Consider the following 22927-nt stretch of genomic DNA (forward strand, 5'->3'; position numbering starts at 1 on the left):
AAATGAATATAATAAAAGAATTTACCTCATAGGTTTATTGTGATGATTAAATAAACTGGTATATGTAAAACACCTTAAAGCAGTTACATGGTTCATAGTGTGTGCTCAATAAATGCTAAATATATATTTATTACATATTTTATACACATATATTGATATCAATATACACATATCACATATACACATATCAAGATATGTGTATAAAATATTTTTTTATTTTTAATTTCCAGTCATTGAGTTATAAATCCCTCAATATGCCTCAATATTTCAGGTTAGGAGTAACCTGAAACTTGAAAGGAAATTTAGAGTTTAACAAAAACTACCAAATCACTGGTAAGTCTTTCCATCCTTCCTTCCTTGATTTGACTTCAGAGTAAAATAAGCGTAAACGTTGTTTCTGCTTGAGAAAACAATGAATTAAAAGGTTTATAATTCTAGAATGCTCTGCCTATAGTTGAGTAAATCACTATTTGTAATATACAGAGCTAATAATCGATGAAATGAGTGAAATCTGACCAGGACTTACATTCATACCTACACCTGTATACCCCCCTTGGAAATGAAAATATTTACAGTTTCATGAGCAAAAATAGTGTAAGAAGAACGAATTCTGAAACAAGAAAGTGTAATGATCATATCACATATTACACATATGTTTTATTCAGCCAGTAGAGTTGTTTAGGCAACAGGATATAAACTATGTGACAGATATGAGTATAATCAGATGAAAATTTACTTTGATTTGCTCAATATATCTGGCAATCACACTAGGGTATGGTTTTATATTTTAAAACTTTCGTATGTATGAACTTGGATCAATATATAGAAGATAATCTAAACAAATCTTTCTTTTATCTACTTGAACATATTTTCATTTTTGTTAATAGAATCACAAAGCTTAGAAGGACCTTACAAGTTTCCTAATCTCACCCCGCTCTTGATGTGATAATCCTTTCTTCTTCAGCACACCTGATATTTCCATTTTTTTCCCAAGTAGCTTTTGATATGGAAGCTAACTGTTCTTTGGGAGGAATAGTTTTATCGTCAAAAAGTATTAAATAAATATGTTACTGAAAACAATCCTTTTGTTCCTGTTGAATTCAAATCTTTTTTTTTTTTGTAATTTATTACCCAGGATAATGATAGGATTCCTTATAGATTTACTTTTCTTCAAATCCAATATATCCTTAGTTTTGTTTTGTTTTGTTTTTTATTTATTATTGGGACAGAGAGAGACAGAGCATGAACGGGGGAGGGGCAGAGAGAGAGAGAGACACAGAATCGGAAACAAGCTCCAGGCTCCGAGCCATCAGCCCAGAGCCATCAGCCCAGAGCCATCAGCCCAGAGCCTGACGTGGGGCTCGAACTCCCGGACCGCGAGATCGTGACCTGGCTGAAGTCGGACGCTCAACCGACTGTGCCACCCAGACGCCCCAATATATCCTTAGTTCTGATGGTCCTTAGATTAACTCCTATCCAGACCCCACCCTATGCTGGCCCCCCATTTGGGACACTCTAGTCTGTCTGTATCTCTCTTGAAGAATGATGCAATCTTACCAATATAGAAGAGGACTATTACCTCCATCCTTTGGATATCATATCTGTGTTTAAAAGTTTTGTTAGCATGTTTAGACATCTCTATCATTGTGTTTGTACTGAGTATGTTTACTTAAGGTAAAGCTTTGCTTTACTAGATGCTTAGAGAATTGAATCAGCTTGTTAGTGGCATTTCCTACTTATTTGAGAGGTTATGTCCCATGGCATATTAAAAAAAAATTTATTTATTTTGATATGCCTGAGGATCCTTCCCAGTGTGAGTTCATGGAGGCAAGTTAATTCATGGAGATATTACTTCTCCACTGTGATGGAAGCTGATTGCCTAAACAGATGCATGTCAGGAAAGGCAAGGATACCCAGAGCTGTCAAGTTTACCTCTCAGTGTCTCTGGTGTAGTACAGTGGAAAACAGTCTTGAGTAGGGTTTAGAGAAAAGGTTTTGGAATAGTCTTTCCTGCACACAAATCCCAACTCTCTCATTTACACCTGTATGACTTTGAACATAGTCCAAACCTAGTTTCCCCATGATTTAATTGTGGATAGTACTGACTGTGTAAGATTGTTTTTAGGATGACATGGAGAGACAGACAGTACAGTGTAGTTGCTAAAAAACATAAACTTTAACATCTGAAAAATTTGACTGAAATGTTGGCTTTACTATTAGCCAGTTTATTGACTGGCTAAGTTTTTATTTCTTCTTCTGTAAGATGAGGATAATCACAGTCTCCCTTCACTGCATAGAAGTGAGAATTTAATAACAATGCTGTCACATGGTAAGTTTTCAATCAATTATGTTTATTTTTATAATGACTGCAAAAGCATAATACAATACCTGTATCAAAGAAGGTAATCAATAAATGGTTATTCATATTATTCAGTGCCCACCCCTGTAATTTCCTATAATTTTGACTTTAGACAAGTAATTCCTGACTCAGCATGGGAGAGAACACACTTGACATGATATTGTTGGAAAACTTCCAAGTATCAGATGATTCTTTAGGGAAAGAAACGCTTATAAAAATCGTGCAAATAAGCTAAAATACGTGGGTTGAATTCTTTACAGCATAACGTGGAGACCATCTTGGAATTACTTGCATTTCAATTTTGTCTTCCCCATTCAAATATAGGCTCCTTGAGAACAGGGTCAAGAGTTCCACAGACCCAGCAAAATTCTTTGCATATTAAAGGAACAGGTAAATATAATTCTTTAAACTTATATACCTAAGTTTATATATCTATATAATTCTTTAAGGTTTTTTCATCTGATGGATAAAGAAATTGTGGTTTATATACACAATGGAGTACTACGTGGCAATGAGAAAAAATGAAATATGGCCTTTTGTAGCAACGTGGATGGAACTGGAGAGTGTGATGCTAAGTGAAATAAGCCATACAGAGAAAGACAGATACCATATGGTTTCACTCTTATGTGGATCCTGAGAAACTTAACAGGAACCCATGGGGGAGGGGAAGGAAAAAAAAAAAAGAGGTTAGAGTGGGAGACAGCCAAAGCATAAGAGACTGTTAAAAACTGAGAACAAACTGAGGGTTGATGGGGGGTGGGAGGGAGGAGAGGGTGGGTGGTGGGTATTGAGGAGGGCACCTTTTGGGATGAGCACTGGGTGTTGTATGGAAACCAATTTGACAATAAATTTCGTATATAAAAAAAAAAGAAGATAACATATTTTTGTATATAGCAAATCCTAAGGAATCCATTAAACATTATGAGAACTAAAAAAAAATTTAAAAAAAAATAAAGTTTTTTCATCTGCATAATGGTGTTAATAATAATTGCCCCGTTATCTAAGAGTATTGTTGCATCCACAGGAGAGCAGTTACTATAGCAGTGACATAAATTATATAAAGACTTGTCAGTTTTGAAGTGCTATATGTTGACAGGTCATTAAATCATTCCATGTTCAGACACCATGTGTGCGTGTGCGTGAGAGAGACAGAGAAAGAGAATTAAGAATATCTAAGGCAGGGGCACCTGGGTGGCTCAGTCGGTTAAGCCTCCGACTTCGGCTCAGGTCATGATCTCGAGGTCCGTGAGTTCGAGCCCCGTGCCGGGCTCTGTGCTGACAGCTCAGAGCCTGGAGCCTGTTTCGGATTCTGTGTCTCCCTCTCTCTTAGACCCTCCCCCGTTCATGCTCTGTCTCTCTCTGTCTCAAAGATAAATAAACGTTAAAAAAAATTAAAAAAAAAAAAAAGAATATATAAGGCAGTTAGCCTTCTAGTGGGGCTTCTGGCGTCCCAGCATTTCCATGTCCTTAAATTGGTAAAGTCAATGATTTGAACTGTTGAAATTTAGCAGACAGAATCCTGTAGTTAATGTAACTGGTCGGGTGATCTTAATGGGGAAAGAGTGTAATGGGCAGAGGTATCAAATGGCAAAGGTATTCCATCAGGCTCAGCAAACAGTGTGGCTGTAAAAACAGTTTCTGAAATACAGCCAACAAGACTCTAGCCCCATAAAATAAAGGCAGAAGTCAGTGGGCTTTGCCTCAAAGGGGAATCTGTAAAGCTCTAGTCTGTTGTAAAACGCTCCATCATAGCAAGTACATACGTGCAGTGTGCTCTAGACATGGAATATATCAAAAATCTGTGCAATCCAGAGTGACATGAGGAGTTTCCTAGAGTCCAGAGGCAGCATTTAGTCCTCTGACCTGGAAGATTGGATGAAACAGAAATGTAGCTTTCTGGAGTTCACTTCAGCATGAATACAAATGAAAATAGGAGGGGGCCTTGTAAATGCAGTTCTCACACCTCTGAATTTCACTCGAGGGATGATTTATATCAATGAAAATTGCAGTAGAAGATAAGAACCTAGCTAAGAGAACATGCTTTGCATCTCTCAAATAAATGTTTTCTTGTTTACAAAGTTGGGATGGTAATAAAAACAATCTTGTCAAAAAATAAATAGAAATGGATTATCAAAATATTCTTATACAACATAAAAATGTAAGGAGGAAGACTTGTGTTTCCATTTAGCTTATAGGAAGCTGGATGACAATGTCACTTTTACAAAATCATGCAAAACCATAACTTTTTAGAATGCATCAGGAAACTGAGGTCAGTAGACAATGAGAGGTAGAAATTTCAAATGGTTGCAGCCCCCCTGAGGGGAGAAAGGGCACACAAAAGGTTTGACCTTAGGTAGAGCACCTAAAGAAGGCCATCATTAAAGTGGTTACAAAAGAAAACAGTTGATATTTAAATAATATTTTTAAGCCAATTTGTAAGCTACATTAGAATTTATATTTCCTGGAAGCTCAAGACATAAGTGAAATCCTTATTTGCTAAGCCTATGACATACTAAAATTTAACACACACAAACAATAGCAGACACTGAACTCAGCATGGGAAATAGTAAATGAATTTGAAGCTAGATCAATAGAAAATATTCTTACTGAAATACAGAGAAGGAAAAGAGTTTAGGGGCACTTTAGTGGCACAGTAGGTTAAATGTCCAACTTTTGATTTTGGCTCAGGTCATGATTTCATCGTTCGTGAGATTGAGCGTCACATTGGGCTCTATGCTGACAGTGTGGAGCCTGCTTGGGATTGTCTCTCTCCCTCTCTCTGCCCCTCCCCCACTTGTATATGTGCATGCGCTCTTGCGCGCCCGCTTTCTTGCTTTCAAAATAAATAAATGAACATTAAAAAAAAAGTTAAAATTAGACCTTCTAGGAGATAGGGAATCGTGTCAAATGATCTAATAACCATGTAATTAGAATAACAGGAAAAAAAAACCGAGAAGGGTACAAAAGAAATATTTGAAGAGATAATAGCCAATTTCCCCGTAAATAAAAGAAAACAATCAAGAAACTCAGGGACCTTCAGGATAAATATAAATAAAAATATAATTAAACACAACATAGATAAGCAGGTAATAGCAGACTTCACATCAGACCCTATCTAATCCAAAAAAGATAGAACGTGAGCTTTAAAATACAGAAAGAAAAATTGTCACCTCAGAATTCCATTGTACACAATAATAAAATTTAAAAATAAAGGTGAATTAGGGGCACCTGGGTGGCTCAGTCTGTTGGGTGTCTGACTTCAGCCCAGGTCATGATCTCACGGTTCGTGGGTTCATGCCCCACATCAGGCTCGGTGCTGACAGCTCAGAGCCTGGAGCCTGTTTCAGATTCTGTGTCTCCCTCTCTCTCTGCCCTGCTTGTGCTCTGTCTCTCTCTGTCTCTCAAAAATAAGTAAATGTTAAAATTTTTTTTTAAAAGATGAATTAAACACTTTCTTGAACAAAACACTATAAGAAATGTTAAAGGAAATTCTTCAAGCAAAAGTAAAATACTACTACATGGAACTGTAACTCTAAATGCACACACAGACAGAGCAGCATCAGCTATGGTAAATGTAGTAAATATGAGGTTTTAAATATTTTTAAAATCATTAAAAATAATAACTGTGTAAAGCAAAAATGGAAAAAACTGGGTTTATAACAGGTAAAATTTTTAAATGTGTAACAGTAATACTATAAAGGAAGAAATGGATAAAGTAGAAGGAACTGTTGAAAGATTATTAGATTATGTATGAAGTAGAAAAATATTTGGAGAAAGACTGTGACAACATAGTGCTGAATATTGTAAACCTGTAGCAACAACACAAAAAATAAAAAGTAGGTAGAAATAATCATCTAAAATAAGGCAGAATGAGAGAAAATGGGGAACAGAGAACAGATGAGAACAAAAAAAAAACAATTTTTAAGACTGTAGTTTTAAATACATCAATTATTGCATTAAATGCACTGGTCAAAACAAACCAATTGAAATTTAGAGATTGTCAGTGTCAGATGGCTTAGATTGACTGAACATAAAAGAATGTGGGGGAAAAGATACACCATGCCATCAACAATCAAAAGAAAGCTATAGTGAATTTTTTAATATCAGACAAAGTAAACTTCAAAACAAAGATTTTTACTAGGAATAAAAAGATAAATTATCTAATGATAAAGAGATATAAAAAGCCCTAACATAAGGCAAAAGCTGATAGAACTGAAAACAGAAATAAAGAAATTTTGGAAACATCAATAATCCTTCAGTAATTGGGAGAACAAGCAGACAAAAATCATTAAAAATGTAGATTTGAACATTATCAGCCAACTTAGCTGAGATTTATAGAATATTCCACCCACTAATAATAGAATACACATCCTTTATATGTTTTAAACTTAAAGAAAAAAGTTTATTTTGAGAGAGAGAGAGAGAGAGAGAGCAAATCCCAAGCAAGCTGAACAGTGTCAGTGCAGAGCCTGATGTGGGGCTTGATCTCATGAACCATGAGATCATGACCTGAGCCGAAATCAAGAGTCAGATGTTTAACGAATGAGGCACCTATGCACCCCCACATTCTTTGTAAAGTACACATGAAACCTCACCAACTATATTATTGGCCATAAGACAAATCTTGACAAATTTATAGGCATTAAAATAATATAAAGTATGTTTCCTTAATACAAAACAAACTAGCAATCAATAACCAAAACAATATGGGAAAAATCACCAAATATTTGGAAATTAAATGACATATTCTAACTAACCAGTAGTCAAAACTTTGAAAGAAAATTAGAAAATATTCCAAATTAAATAAAACATGAAAACAGAACATATAAAAATGTATAGGATATAACTAAAGCAGTGCTCAGAAGGAAAATATATTACACTATATAACTATATTAGAAAAAAAAGAAGTATCTATAATCAATAATCTAATCATCCATATTAAGAACATTGAAACAGATGAGCACATTAAACACAAATCAGGAAAAAAGAAGAAAACAATATGAAGTAACAATCTTTAAAATAAAATGACCAACACACCTGGGTGGCTCAGTCCCTTGAGCATCCAACTTCTGCTCAGGTCATGATCTCAGCTTAGCTCAAGCCCTGTGTTGAGCTCTGTGCTGACAGCTCAGTGCCTGGAGCCTGCTTCAGATTCTGTGTCTCCCTCTCTCTATGTCCCTCCCCCGCTCTCACTCTGTCTCTCTGTCTCTCAAGAATAAGTAAACATTAAAAAAATTTTAAAAACAATGAAAATAAATAAATAATAAAATTACCAAATGCTGATTCTTTCAATGGATAAATAAAATGTATAGAATTCTAGACTGACTAATTTAAAAAAAAGACTGAAGAAAAAGAGCACCAGAATTAAATAACTTTAATACTTTAATGACATGGACATTTTATATGAAAGATGAAAGCTATGAGAGTGCACTCAGGAAAATTAGCTAGAATGATCAGCCCTAGACGTATTAAAGAATTTGAAGTTGTAATTAAAAACCTTCCCACAAAGGCAACTCATGGCACAGATGACCCCACTTGGGGATTTCGATGAAACATTCCAGGAGCAAATAATACAAATTCCGCACAAACTCTTCTAGAAAATAGATGTGGGTTGTTATTGACTGAATATCTGTGTCCCTGCAAAATTCGTGTATTGAATGAAATCCTAATCCCCCTATGTGATGTTATTCAGAAGTGGAGTCTTTGGGAGGTGATTAGGTCATGACAGTGGAGCTTTTGGGAATGGGAATATTGCCCTTATCAAACAGGTTCCAGAAAGATCTCTCACTCTCCCTGCCATATGAGGACACGTTAAGAAGACCATAATTTATGACCCAGAAATTAGGTACCCACCAGACAACAAATCTGCAGACTCCTTAATCTTGGACTTCCCAGAACATGAGAACTACGTGTTTGTTGGTGAAGCCAGCTAGTCTATGGTATTTGAATTATAGCAGTCTGAACGGACTAAGACAAGCATGTAGTTCTTCTCGATTATTTTATGAGACCAATATAACCATGTTACCGAAATCTGAAATATAAATTTTAAAGAGATAAAAGGCCTATATCCCTCATTAATAAAGATACTTAAAAAGTTACATCACTTCAAATCCAGCAATATAGAAAAGGATATATTTCATGATCAAGCGGAATTTATGTCAGGAGGGCAAGGTTATAAGTCACTAGGGAGTGAGAGATTGAAGGTGTGTAAATTGGCAAAGAGGGTCAAGAGGTATGGTCTTCTAGCCATAAAATAAATGTTATGGCTATGTAATGTATAGTTAATAGTACTATACTGCATATTTATAAGTTGCCAAGAGAATAAAACTTGAAAGTTCTCATCACAAGAAAAAAAATTATTATTTTTATGGAGATCAATGGTAATTACCGTGGTGATCATTTCATAGTGTACATGAATATCGAATCATTACACTGCATACTTGAAACTAATACGATGTTATATGTCAGTTATACCTCAACAAGAAAATTAGATGGAAATACATTTAACAAAGTATATACAAGATTTATAGGCCTTTTACAACAAAAACAATTGTTAAGAAAAATCAATATCTAAATAAAAGGGAAGTATACTATGTTTACAGATCAAAAAATTCATACTGTTAAGATGTCACATTTCCTCAAATTTACCTTATAAATTCAATGAAATCCTAATAAAATCCCAGCAAGCTCTTTTGTACACATTGACAAGCTGATCCTAAACTTTTTTATGGCAATGTAAAAGATCTAGAATAGCCAAAAGGATTTTGAAAAACTTCTGAAAGTAAACAAAAGAGAAAAATTTTTTTTCAAACTTGACTGAGAGAATGATTTCTCAGGGCACAAAAAGAATGATCCATTAAAAAAAAATGGCTGATTGGACTTAATCAAATTAAAAATACTCTGTGAAAGGACATGTTATGCGAATGAAAAGAGAAGTCACAAAGTGGAAAAAAATTGCAAAACACAAGTCTTATAAAATTCTTGTGTCCAGACCTATGAGGACTCTCACAACTACATATTAAGCAAAAAATATGAACACACATTTTACCAAAAATATATGAATGGGAAATAAATACAAGAAAAGATTTTCTACATCATTAGGCAACAGGAAAATACAAATTAAAATACCATGACAGGGGTGCCAGGGTGGCTTAGTAAGGTAAGTATCTGACTCTTGATTTCAGCTCAGGTCATGATCTCACAATTCATGAGTTCGAGCCCTGCCTTGAGCTCTGTGCTGACAGCATGGAGTCTGCTTGGGATTTGCTGTCTCCCTTTCTCTCTGCCTCTCTCTCAAAACTAAATAAACATTTAAAAAAATTACAGTGAGATACCCGTATACATTTATTAAAATGGCTAAATTTTTGAAAACAGCAATGAATGTCAAAAGCTAGAAAGGATGCTAAGCAACTGGAACTCTCATACATATCTGGTAAGAATGCAAAATGGCAGAACCACTTTGAAAGTCAGTTTAGCTGTTACCTAATAAGTTAAACATACCACATGATTTAGGAATCTCATATATATGTATTTGTCCAAGAAAACTGAAAACATAAATATCAACTCAAGAGTCCTATGTTAATGTTTATGACAGCTTTATTCATAATTATCCCGGACTGGAAACTACCCAAATTTTCACCAACTGGTGAATGGATAAAAAAATTGTGGTACATCCATCCAATAGAATGCTCTCGTTAAAAAGAAACAAAGTGCTGATACATTTAGCAACATGGATAAATCACAGAAGCTTTATTCTAAGCAAAAGAAGCCAGACACCAAAGACTACATACTGTATAATTTCCTACAGCCTCTGGAAAAGGCAAAATTATAGGGACAGAAATCAAATCGGTGGTTACTAGGACCTGGGGGTTGGGGAGGGGGTTGACTCTAAAGAGGCATGAGGAAAACTTGGTGTGCAGGGGTACATATAGACAAAGTCTATATCTTGATTTTAGCGGAGGTTACATAACGTTTACATTTGTCAGAACTCCTAAAATTGTACATTTTAAAAGGTCGGATTTTGTGTGTATAAATAACACCCCAATAAACTTGGAAAAAAAATGTTAGGAAGTATCAGATTTTAATGCAAGTAAATCATGGCATTTGCTGTCATGATAATCTTTACCAAGCATCTCATTTGTATGTCTTTTAACACAGTTTTGAGGTTAAACAGTGTGCTGGGTCTTTTATCTATGCCCCAATCTCTTTTCCAATTGGGTTTGACCAAAGGTAAACACAACAGGAGATTATATTGAGGAAGCAGACTGAAATCTTGGTGTTTATTTCATAAATTCCCTCCCCTTTAGGTGACTCTTGACTGGCTGTATCCCTTGATGAAAGGTCACACTTCTGCCAGGCAACTTTCTCTACCCAGATCTGTCTGTCCGTACTTACCTTTAACCCTTCAAGATTAGGGTTATCTGCCTATTATTGGTTTAGTCCAATAATAGGACTGCAATGTCCTTTCTGGTTCCTTTGCACTCTGCTCGCATTAAATTCTCCTCAAATTACTCAGTTTCAATGTACCGTCTCTTTACAGTCAGAATCCCGACAGAGCAAGTCTCAACTCCTGATTCTATCACTTTTAAGCTGTGAGTACTTGGGCTATCCATTTCACATATTTGAGCTTTAGTTTTTTTCATCTGTTAAATATGAATAATAATACCTCTTCAGCAAGGTTGTCCTGCAGATTAAGTAGTGATATACTAGCTGAAAAGTTTTCATGAATATCTTCTCCCTTTCTCATCTTAATCTCTCCCTTCTATCACTGGATGAATATTCTTTTTCAATTTCCTCATATACTCTGGTTTCTACTCTGTTTTTCAAGGTAACAGAATTTCTCTGTCATGTATAAATGCCTAAGTAATTTATATAAGGGTAGATAATATGCAGAATCCTGTGTAAATGGCTTAAATGTACCATGGTTATGTTCCTGGAATAAACTGTTGCTATTTCTACTGCTGCAGAACAGTTAAGTCAAACTTTTGAATTAGGTCAACAAAATCCACAAATAGGGTGGAATCTTTGGGCTGTTTAAGCAGGGACAGATCTGGAATAAATCAGCCACAGATATCACTTGTCAGCATGCTGAGGGAGGCATTTCAAATAAGGGTAGAAGGTACATCAAGAATATTGGCTTCTGGTAGCATTAGGATGCATCCATTAAATCTATATTGAGAGTTTTCCATCATGTGGATTCAAGCTAACATAATCATTTTATGGCCGTAATGTCTAAACAAGGGTCCACAATTAGGCTGTATTTTTATCTTGACTTGTGAACTATCACTGCCAACTACTCAAATTTCAGGCTTGTTGAGACATATGTTATCCCTGGAAACCCTTCATAAAAAATAAAGTGTTTTACTGTCCCACGAATTCACTGTGCTCCGGTCCGTTCCCACCTACATCCAAATCAACCATGTTATAGTTCCTACACTAGTGAGTAGTATTTTAAATGCTTTTTAAAGCAAAACCAAAAAGAACAAATTTATTTCTATTTGTGCAAAAACATGATCTGGTTTGGGTTATTTTTTTCTAGCTTTTTAAATAGTGAGACAGGATGAAGTTGTGGGAAAAGAACTGGATAAGGAATTAAGAAGATAGGTATTTGAAATCTGGCCCTGTTACTGCTTCCTAGCTGTGTGACCTCATAACATCACTTAATTTATCTAGCCTCAGTTTCTTTACCTGTCAAATGGGGATCTATCTAGTGCTGAACCAAATGAACTAATAATGACCTAACACATAACTTATTACCTCTAGGATTTAATAACTTATTTTTTTTTTTACAATCTGCATGTATAATGTTGTAAATGTGATTAGTAGGAAATGGAAAGGAAGAAAACATTCAGACAGAGGCAGGAATGTCTTGGTGAAAAAGAAATTAAAATCCTGGAGGACAGAGAAAGATAAGAATGATTACAACGTCTGCATTTATAGCCCACATGTCACAGTTAAGTATTTATAGGTTTGTTGGTAACAACCTTCCCAGTATAGCAATGTTAATTATGAAGTAGCTGTCAGTTTCACTGACACAGAGCTGTGCACCTGACTGAGCCTGAAACTACTCACCATTTCCATAGATGATCGTTTAAGGGTCCAAAGGGTCCAAAAAATATACCAATAAATCAGTTTGGGTTTCTGATTACAATCTCCCTAAATCTTACATTGAAATACCCTAGTGACTTTCTTTTGAAAAAATCTTACTGCATTTTATTTCCCAGATTTGATGTGTAATTATCCGAGCTAGACTAAAACCTCAGGAAGAAGTGATGGGTCTAAGGCTGAACACAATACTAAATGTATACTTAAATTTTCCAGAGCCCAAGCTCCTGTTGCTACTTAAATACCATGATCAAAGCAATAGATAAAATAAATGTGGAGAATAGGAGAGAGAAAGAGAAAGACTCAGAGAAAAAGAGTAAGAGAGAGGGTGAGGGGAGGAGAGATTGAAGAGAAGCTTGGGAAAATGTTCAGTGGAAAACCTAGAAATGATGTAAGAGAAAGCAAAGGCAGGGATTGGAGTAAGGGGTGTATAACTGAGACTATAAAAACTCAGAGAGAAAACTCACCATCAGGGCTGAGTTTGGAAGAAACTGCACAGACAGGATTCTAAAGTTAGAATCTCCTGATTTTTCACAAGGTAAGTTATATATAAAAGCTATGAGAAAAATTTAGGTTTTTTTTTTCTTTTAACTACTTTTTTATTTTCACATACTTTTAAGATGTTTTGATTATATCCTGATCTTGAATGTTTTATGGTAATATTTATCTCTCTAAAATGAGTAGAAACTCTAAGAAGATATTTTTATAATACAAAATTAGGGTGGAGCTAATTGTATGTTCAGACATTTCATATTTATCGATTAATTTTTGCTTTTGTTTTCCACTTTGAAACAGAGAAAGACAACTCAAGATAATGATTTTCTGTAAGTGTTAGTAGTCTTAATTTTGCTTTCATCAACAATGTCCAATATTATAAAATTTTTAAATGTATAAAAATGGTTGACTTTTAAAAACCTAAGTAGAAAGAAAAGGTTTTCTCTTATCTTTATTTCTATCAAAATTGGAGTCTAAGGAATATCCCTAAATTAATCAAGTTCCAGAGTCAATATTCTATATTCTTCAAACCTAAAATATCCTCTTTCTCTTCTTATAAAATTCAAACATACAAGTATGATATTAGTACCAGTTTAGAATAGAGTTAAATCATATCTATTCTTTTGTATTTGAAGTGTTCTTGCTATTAAGTGATCAAATTGAGAGTTAATCTGAAACATACATTTGAATTACATGTAAGAAATTTAAAATTTTGCTTCAGGGTGTGGTAATAGTGTATACTCAATAAACTCAGTTCTAATGAGGAATATTGCTCCTTCAAATTACACCTCTAGAGTCTATAGTTTAAGGAATGGGATAATTATTTGTTTCTAAGTTACCTTTTTAGAAATTAAATAATTTTAACAATAATTTATGATTATTTTAATGCCCATAGAAGCTATCAAATTGATATGTCTTCCCAAAAGTATCAGGTACAGTGTGTGTCTTCTCTTTATTTTGATACTGGCCTTCAGCCCTCTTACAGAATTTTTCTAAGGAAACTCTCCAATAGATATGAATAGAAGTCTCGTTGTAAGTGAATTGCACGTGATGTCACTCAATATGGCATTTAAAGTTGACATTTGTTTCTCTCCTTTTTTTCTCAGAGTTTTGAACTGATTCTTATATAATGAATCATGGGCAGTAGAGCAGCAGATCTGTTTATATACCAGATTTGGGGGCCTTGAGATTATAATTTTAACTTCTTGTTCAAATACTTTCAATGATTTGAACCTTTGCTTAATAATATTAGATTAATTGAACTTGTCCCAAAGAAAAAGAACTCAAAGTAAGCAGTCCCAAAATATTGCCCCAACTCTGTCACTGTATAGTTTGTAACTTCAGACAAGCCTGAAGCACAGAGTAGGACTCAATTATATTCTGTTATTATGGAAAGAGACAAAAGGGCTGCAAGTGCCAGGGAGACTGAGTGGGAGAATGATGGAGGGAAGCTCCCACATCAGCCAGTTTTTCCTATAGTCAGGAATGAAGACTTGGGGTTAATCTTTACATGTCACCTCATTTAACCTTCTTGCCGATATTTCATCTACTGAGATCGCTACCTACAGGACACCTTTTGCTTAGTTACTATGGTGCCATCAGAGAAATAGGAGCTTTGGGGTCAGGAGACCAGACTTCTAATCCCAGTCCTGACTTCAGCATCTTTCACTCAGCCTTCCTGGGGCTTCATTCTTTCCTCAGTAAAACTGGAGTTTGGGAGGTTATAAAGATCAGGAGGTTATAAAAGATCCCAAGTTCCCTCCTAGCCCTGGATACCTCTCTATACAGGTCAACTCCCCTGTGTCTGAGATCTCTCTGATTAGAGCCTCTTGTAACTGAGCCCTCTCTCTTCTTTCTCCACATTGTTCTCAGGGTACCTTTGTGGAGCAGTGGTTAGCATTACCTGCCAGTAATTGCCTGGTCCCTTGGTTGGCTTCAACTGGTTATTGTCCAGCCTTTTCCTTACCAATGTTCCATGACATCAGGCCTCCGCATGAGGCTGCTCCCACAGGAACAGCTCCTCTGCCATGCCTTACCCTGATCCCTCCTCTTCTTTGTCCATCTTAAATCTCTCCTTCATCTCCTCTCCCTTTGCCAAGTTCATTGTCTCTGAGCCTCACTCTCTCCATCTCTTGAGAGCATTAAATCCAACAGTTTCCAATGAGCATCCCCTCCCTTTCTAAAATTCTGTGTTCCTAATGATACATAAGGCTGTAACCATGTGAAAAATGCACTTTTAAAATGTCATCCAGGCCACCACTGGCAACTTGGGCACTGACCCACCAAGTCAGAGCTGTGGTTCCCGTGGGACAATTTTGGTGGTTGCATTTCCCTGCAAGCTCTGACTTGTCTGTCCATGCCAGGGCTGGTAGAGGCTTCTCCTCTTCCTCTACCTCCTTTGCAGTCCATTTCTTCTCAGTTGTTCCCATGCTTGTGGAAGGTCTAGTTCCAGGAACAAGATCCTTCATTCCCATCATGCACACAGTGCTTCTGCTTTTATGACATAGTCTGACTATGCTATACAGTCAGTATCACCAAAACCCTGTGAAAAATCATGATCCTAACAAGATAATTACAGATTTTAAAAAAGTCAATAAAGATCTCTTATGAACTGTAAAACAAAAAGATGTATCATATAAAATTATATTAAAATTAAATTTAAAATTCACTTTTGTTAATATAATTAGAACTTGAATAATTATTTTTTTAGTATAATTTGGATTAATTCCCTTTCTTTTCTTCCCATTATGATATTCTGTTGTATGCTAATATTTTCATGGAAATATTTCATAGAAATATTGTTGCTGAAACTAATGGTAATGCATAATATGCTGTAACAGCAAATGTTAGAGTGCTTGCCACGTCTAACTCTCTTCAGTAAAATTCCTTCCTTCACTCAATATTACCTTATTATAATTTATCTTCTACCACTTTGCCATAATTCTAGGTTTCAGGTAACTTTGTTCCTTAAAATGAACAAGGGTGAAAAAGTATTTTTCATAACATAAAAAAGTACTAGGGCATATTTTGTGAAGTTGCCAGATTTAGAAGGCAATACAGGATAATGACAGCTATTATTTGCATAATTAACTTACGCTAGTCACTTTTATTATTTGTAATCCTTATAATAAACCTATAAAGTAAATCTTTGCCCCGCATTCCTGATGAAAATACGGAAACAGAGAGGCTAAGAAGCCAGCCCAGTCAGGAGTCACAACCACGTTGGTGTAACTTAAGGGCCAACCTCTTTCTATTGGTCGACTTCATTGTATTAGAAAGTATAAGCACAGTCCCAGGCGTTAGGGCACCAGGATTCTAAAGTAACTCTGCTTGTTTCAGTACATCTATTTAAGAAAGCAAAATTATAATACTTTTCCTGTATCTAACGTGACTGATATGATAATGAAAGGAAGTAAATTAATTTCAAAATAATAAAGTACAATGCAAATGTTTAAAAAATGGTTATTTGCAACCATTGCACTTGAAAGAAATGGAAGCATTAAGAGTCTAGTGTTGCAGGAGGAAGTCCCTGGGCAGGGCAAGTGATAGAGGGGGTCTCCAGGTTGACCAGGCTGTGAGCGACTGGAGGACAGGGAGAGTGTCTTACTCACATTTATATCTCCAATGCTTGACATGTAATGTTTACCTAATAAATGCATCCTGTTGCATATTATAAAATTTATATTTTGGGCCTTTCATGCACATTTTAGACCATATTTTTTCATTGATTATATTGGCTAGTTTAATGTAATTAAAATGTAAATTAATATTTTTATTAAATATATGTAAGTACAAAATGGGCTAAAGGTAAAAGTGGTGGTAATAGCCTACAATATCCTGAGGCTTATATGTGTCATCTGTAACTGCATTTATCCAACTTTATCTTTTGAAAGCCTTTTTACACCAGGTAAAAATTCCCCATGTATTAGATGAACAAGCAGCATGTTTATGTGCAACTCTGCCAGCTTTTTCCTATCCATAGTTTTAAAGATTCTTGTTTTTCTCATTATAAAGCATTGGAATTAAACAACAAATCCCCTTAGCAGAATTGTCTACAGTCATACCCTAAAGTTTTTTTCTATTTCTGGGTGACATCATTTTATATCAAGAAACTTGCATTAATTCAGGGATCCAAGCACAAATTAAGATTTGATAAGGAAAAATCTTAAACTCTGCTGGAATAGTTATTAGAGAATATTGATTTGTGTTGCTTTCATTAGAATGAGAATCTGAGATGTGAAACATTAATGGACTAACTGAGACTCTGGCATAAACTTCTTCATATTTACTGTGGTTGTACAACTTAGGCAAATGTCTACCCTTCCCTAAGCTTCAGTTTCCTGTCAATAAAGCCAGGATGTTAATATCTGCTCTGCATTCCTATTTACCTACCACATAAGACTGTTTCATTCATTTCATTCAGCACACCATGTTGACTCTACATACTTTGTTACAGATACATACCCCTGCTTTTAAATAATGCAATCTTCCTTTAAAGTATCTTTGTAGGTTTCCATAAATTTTTGCAACAGACTAGTAGTATGATTGGCAATTCCAAATAAGCAAAAAGAGAGAGATTTAACAACAAAGTTTGAGATTTTCTAAAGTAGTAGTGTCTAAAAAAGAATGAAAATGGTGCCAAATAGAATAAAACCAATTAACACATGTATAGTGGGAAGTTATCATTCTTCCTGATTCATAGCATTCAGGAAAAGTCCTTTTAAAATTCAGGTGTCTGCCACATTAAGAACACCTCACCTGTAAGCATTTTACTTTATAAGCAAGTTGGGAGATGGGAAAATGTTTTATACTTTTACAAATAGGTTATACTTGAAGGAGCATGAAACTGAGAGTCTGAAAATATAAGTTGTTTTTCTGGATCTTCTTCTAACTGGCTCTGTGATTTTAGAAAATGTACTTCTGCCGACTGAAGAGCAATGAGAAATGAGAAAGAACGTGTTTCTGATATTTTAATTAAAACAAAAAAAAAAGGGGGAAATGTTAAAGCAGCCTCAATTTGCACCTTTCTTGCAGGATAATACTCAAAACATAGACCAAAATACTCATCACACAATTTACCGAAAATTACAACTTTCGCAAAGAGAATCTCAAGTAAATGTCTAAGCAACATGACTATGTTTCTTAGATGTATTTTTGTGACGACGATATAGATGATATATGTATTAGCTGACAGAAGCTATGATTTGTAATTCAGTTGCTTTTGGGGTGAAAATCCTCAGTGATTTTTAAGTCTCTTATTTATGAAGATGTGAAAGCAATTCTCTACTTCTAAAGTTCTAAGTGCCCAGTCACACTCAGCATTCTAGTTTGTGGGGCCAAATTCATCAGAGGCAGTGGAATTGAAGCTCCAATAAGGAAGAGACTTGCAACTCACCTGGTCTGAGTCTCTGCCTTACAACAGACAAGTGTCTCAAGCACATGATTATTTCACCCTTCAAAGAAAACTACTAGCAAACTTCTTTAACACTGTTCAAATATTGTCACTCACTGAAATATCAAGATTGTGTGCATGATGTCCAAGTGAAATATATCCTCTTGATCATTTAAAATAAGTGTTGCAGGGGCGCCTGGGTGGCGCAGTCAGTTAAGCGGCTGACTTCAGCTCAGGTCATGATCTTGCAGTCTGTGAGTTTGAGCCCTGTGTCAGGATCTGTGCTGCCAGCTCAGACCCTGGAGCCCGCTTTGGATTCTGTGTCTCCCCTCTCTCTCTGCCCCTCCCCCCACTTGTGCTCTGTCTCTCAGAAATCAATAAAGATTAATTTTTTTTTCTTAAATAAAATAAAATAAGTGTTGCAGATTGCCTTTATGAATGGTCCCAAATTTTCAGTTCCTTGTCTGGTTGCTGAGTATAAACTTTATGTCCCCTGGAAGGATTTTGGCTTCAGCAAAATTATAATCCCTTTGATACCGTGTAGTTAATCTTTTCACATTATTTTGCAGTTCACGAAATATTTTCATGTGCAGTTTAGAGTTCCCACTGAAAAGTTTTTAGCTATCATAAAATAAGAATAAAAATGATATGGTGTTTTTTCATAAATAATTACATATCTTTATACATTTTTAGTAAATAACATTAAATGTAATATTAAACACACTTATTGCTCTTAATGGAAGCCCTAAACCAAATCCATAATGATTTATGCTATTTGTAAATTAATTTAAAAATTTTTAGTTAACTAAAATTAAAATTCTGTGAATTCATACAGTGAATTTTATTCGACAATTTTGACAATTTAGACATGTTATTCAAGGTCACCAGACCAAGAAATAGCACAGTAAGGATGCTTCTCCTATCCTTCAAATCTAACTCTGGGTTGTTTCTTCACCATCACAGAAATATTTTTCTGATGTTGTTGAATACCTATTTATTGACTGAAAGTTATATTTTTTAAAATATTGAGCATACTGGCTTAAACATGATGAAAAAAAGAAAAAAAACAAGTAAACACCTGAAAATACATAGATGTACCATATTTCATCCATTCTGATGCACTTTTAACATCTCTGCAATTAGAGTGAGTCTTACACTTGATAGCATGTCATAATTTAATTGGTAGCAATTTTCTTTCAAAATACATGTATAAAATGGGATCTCTTACCATAAATGACATCTTAAAATGAAAGATTTGGAAACCCTATCTTTTCAGCTAGAAATACTTTAAATTCAATAGGAGTATGTTTATGTCAAAAGCTACATGCAATCTAGTGCATAGACTGGCTGGCTTGAGGGACAGCAGAAAGGTTTTTCTATGCACCACCTATTATTACCTACAATGTCTGCACTTGTACCAGAAAAGAGCCAGATTCACCAGCAGACTTTTAAAAAGCGGGAAGCAACATTAGAGGCCATTTAGACCAAACCCGTTTCACTCGGCCTAGGACAGAAAGGGTTTGCGCAAGCTATCTGGTCAAGCCAAGGCAGGGTCTGAGTCTTGCAAGTCTCTTCATTACAGTGCGCCACACAGACTGTGTTAAGCATTGTCCCTGTTAGGCCCTCTTTTAAAATAAAAAATGATAGTCACTCTGTTATCTATTATTCCTGAAGCTTTTCTTTGTTATCAAAAGGGCTCAGTAAGTTAAGCATCGCACTCTTAATCTCAGTGCAGGTCTTGTCAGGGTCATGAGTCAGTGCAGGTCTTGATCTCAGGGTCATGAGTTCAAGACCTGTTGTTGGGCTCTGTGCTGGGCATGGAGCTGACTTAAAAAAGAAAAAAAAGGATGTGGGTGACTATAACTTGTGGAGTAGGGTATAGGATACACTTGATTCTACTCTGTTTAGGTTCACTTAGGGCCAAGCTGACTCGCCAATTACCTGGAAGACCACCATTATTTTCCAAGAAGTCTGTGGGTGATGCTGTGGGCAGGCACATGTGGCCATTTCATGGTGTCAGAACTAGGGACCCTTTTCAACAAGGCCTATTAAATCTTACTTAAATGCCTGTGTTAGGCCAGAGTGGGAAGACAGGGTAAAAGAGATAGTTTGTAAGTCCTTTATCCCTTATCTCTAAGCCCTTTATTTTTAATGTTTGTTGAAGATAGCGGTGGGGTAAAGTCTATTTTTAATATTTCCAATCAAGTAAATTAGGGTAAATAAAAATTTCCAAAGTTATCAAGGCTCACCCCAAAACTCAGTACTCTTGAGACTTTCTAATAGATCTACTATCCATAAGTCAGACATTAATGACCAAGTCTCAGGTTGAAGAGAAATGTTCTTAATCACCTGAGTAGTCTGCTTGTTGTTGTTTTCAACACCAGCCCAGTTTAAAAGCTTTACCACAAAGCGCATTCCATCAGATATCGGCTCACATAGTTTCTTCTTTCAGCTTAACCCTCTCATCCTAACACCTCCCCTCACTCTCATTTGCTTTCATTTTTTAGATCTATGCTTCTCAATCTTTCTTTGCCCCAGCCCACTTGAGAGACTTTTTTATCATAAAAATTATTCATTATAGCATCACTTCTCAGTAATGCAAACATCTGTCTTCATTTTAACAGAATTCTCATTTAATTCTAGCTTAAATACAATTACATAATTTCTTTGCTACTGCATTTTCAGAGTTTTTATTATGTCAGTATGCACTCCCAATGTTCCTGTAGGGAATATACGTGTTGCTTCTCAAACTTACATGTGACAGAACTTCACACCTTGCTCTCTCCACTGCCACTCCAGATACTGTTTCAAGGATCCCTTTGGGATATATAAGAAATTCTTATGTGTTGGAAAGTCTTTGAAACATAGATTAAGATGTTACACGATGTAAATGCTTGTTTATTCAGCAGTATTATTTAAAATGTGAGAATGCTGGACCCCTGGGTGGCTCGGTCAGTGAAGCATCTGACTCTTGATTTCAGCTCAGGTCATGATCTCATGGTAGTGAGATTGACCAGCATCAGGCTCTGCCCTAAGCATGAAGTCTACTTAAGATTCTCCTTCTCTTGGGTCATCTGGGTTGTTCTGTCGGTTAAGTGTCCAGCTCTTGATTTCAGCTCAGGTCATGATCTCACAGTCTGTGGGCTCTGCACTGACAGCATGGAGCCTGCTAGGGTTTCTCTCTCTCTCTCTCTCTCTCTCTCTCTCTCTGTTCCTCCTCTTCTCTCTCTCTCTCTCTCTCTCTCTCTCTCTCTCTCTCTCAAAATAAAGAAACTTAAAAAAATTCATGTTAAAAATTCTCTCTCAAAAAAAAAAATAGTTAAAATGTGAAAATGCACAAACATAGCAGACCAATTGGCTAAAAATGAATGAAGTACACACCTAATTTTATAAGGCAGATTCCATGCTCACTCTTTTGAAGCTCCTCCCTAGCCAGAGGAATATCATTCAAAAATTACTCAATAAAAATTACTGAAAAATTTGCAAACATCTCCACTCTGGTGTATTCATACAATGAACATCCTTGAGTGCTCTTTGTGTGATTTGGAGTGTATATGGGGCCAACTAGATGTTTAAATCATAGGCTATATTTATCCACTATCAACAAAATAGGGAAATGGAACTGAACCTACTCTTTTTCTTCCCTCCCTATAATTTCCTCTATTTCTAATTTTGTGGCAATCAAGTTTCAACTAGTTAATCAAATGTCTTCTGTGTGGCAGGTGCCAGGGTGTTTATTTTCATTAGTGTCCCAACTGCCATATTTAGGAACTTGGCCTTTTGGTTAACTGGCTACAAGCATGGCTTTGAACCATTAAATGTGTGTATTTAAACTCAGCATTTATTTTTACATCTCCCTATCCAAATAATCAGGATGTGGTTATCTGTAAGATGATACAGTATGACTTTTTTCCTATATACACCCAAGCACAAAAATATATGCCTCACACATAGTCATCAATATTGTAAATGTCCATCATCCTGTGCCATTTATAATATTGCAGAGATGAAGAGAAACCTGGTTAGTAAAACATACATAAAAATAGTTAAAGGAAATCCACATGGAAAGGCTTATAAAATTGGGCAATTTCCCACTTTGTAACCTGTTTTTTAACATGATAAAAAATGAGAAAGTAAAACATCACAATTGTAGTTTATCTTTGATTAAGAGAACTATTTTTTAAAAATAAAGATATGCCAGAAATGTGAGATCATTTTTAGAATACAATTAAGGTTTTGATATGTCTTCCTCTATGTTGAGGAAGGTTAAAGAGACAACAGCATAATTACAAGTAAAAAAATATGATTTGGTGGCAAATTTTCTAAAGAATAGGGGATGCATTTTTGTTGGTATTTTTATAACTGTTACATTCTTTGTTATTTTTCTACTGTCTCAATTTAGAGACATAGACATGATTTATTGTTTTTCGATACTTATAAAAATACTCCGCTCAGATATCAATTTGTCAGAAAGAGAACACAGAATTTACTGCCCCCTTTCAGAAAGGATGGAATATAGAGAAGTAACTAGAGATTGACATTATAAGAGTCCAAAGTATTTATTGGTAACCTCCAGA

The 22927-nt window shown here is 35.4% G+C and overlaps 1 protein-coding gene across 5 annotated transcripts in view; it reads left to right on the forward strand.

The window, feature by feature from the left end:
* OSTN (osteocrin) overlaps positions 1–22927 on the forward strand; it is a 214188-nt gene that overhangs the window by 152931 nt on the left and 38330 nt on the right. For 4 of the 5 annotated variants that reach the window (XM_047875753.1, XM_047875752.1, XM_047875756.1 and 1 more), the window contains 3 exons: positions 2684–2749; positions 10899–10950; positions 13259–13287. The gene's annotated coding sequence lies outside the window, so the exon portion shown is untranslated. Of the gene's footprint in view, positions 1–2683; positions 2750–10898; positions 10951–12947; positions 13002–13258; positions 13288–22927 lie in introns of those variants that run through there. The other variant, XM_047875755.1, reaches the window with a different exon arrangement.

Source organism: Prionailurus viverrinus, chromosome C2 (assembly GCF_022837055.1).
Source record: "Prionailurus viverrinus isolate Anna chromosome C2, UM_Priviv_1.0, whole genome shotgun sequence".
NCBI lineage: Eukaryota > Metazoa > Chordata > Mammalia > Carnivora > Felidae > Prionailurus > Prionailurus viverrinus.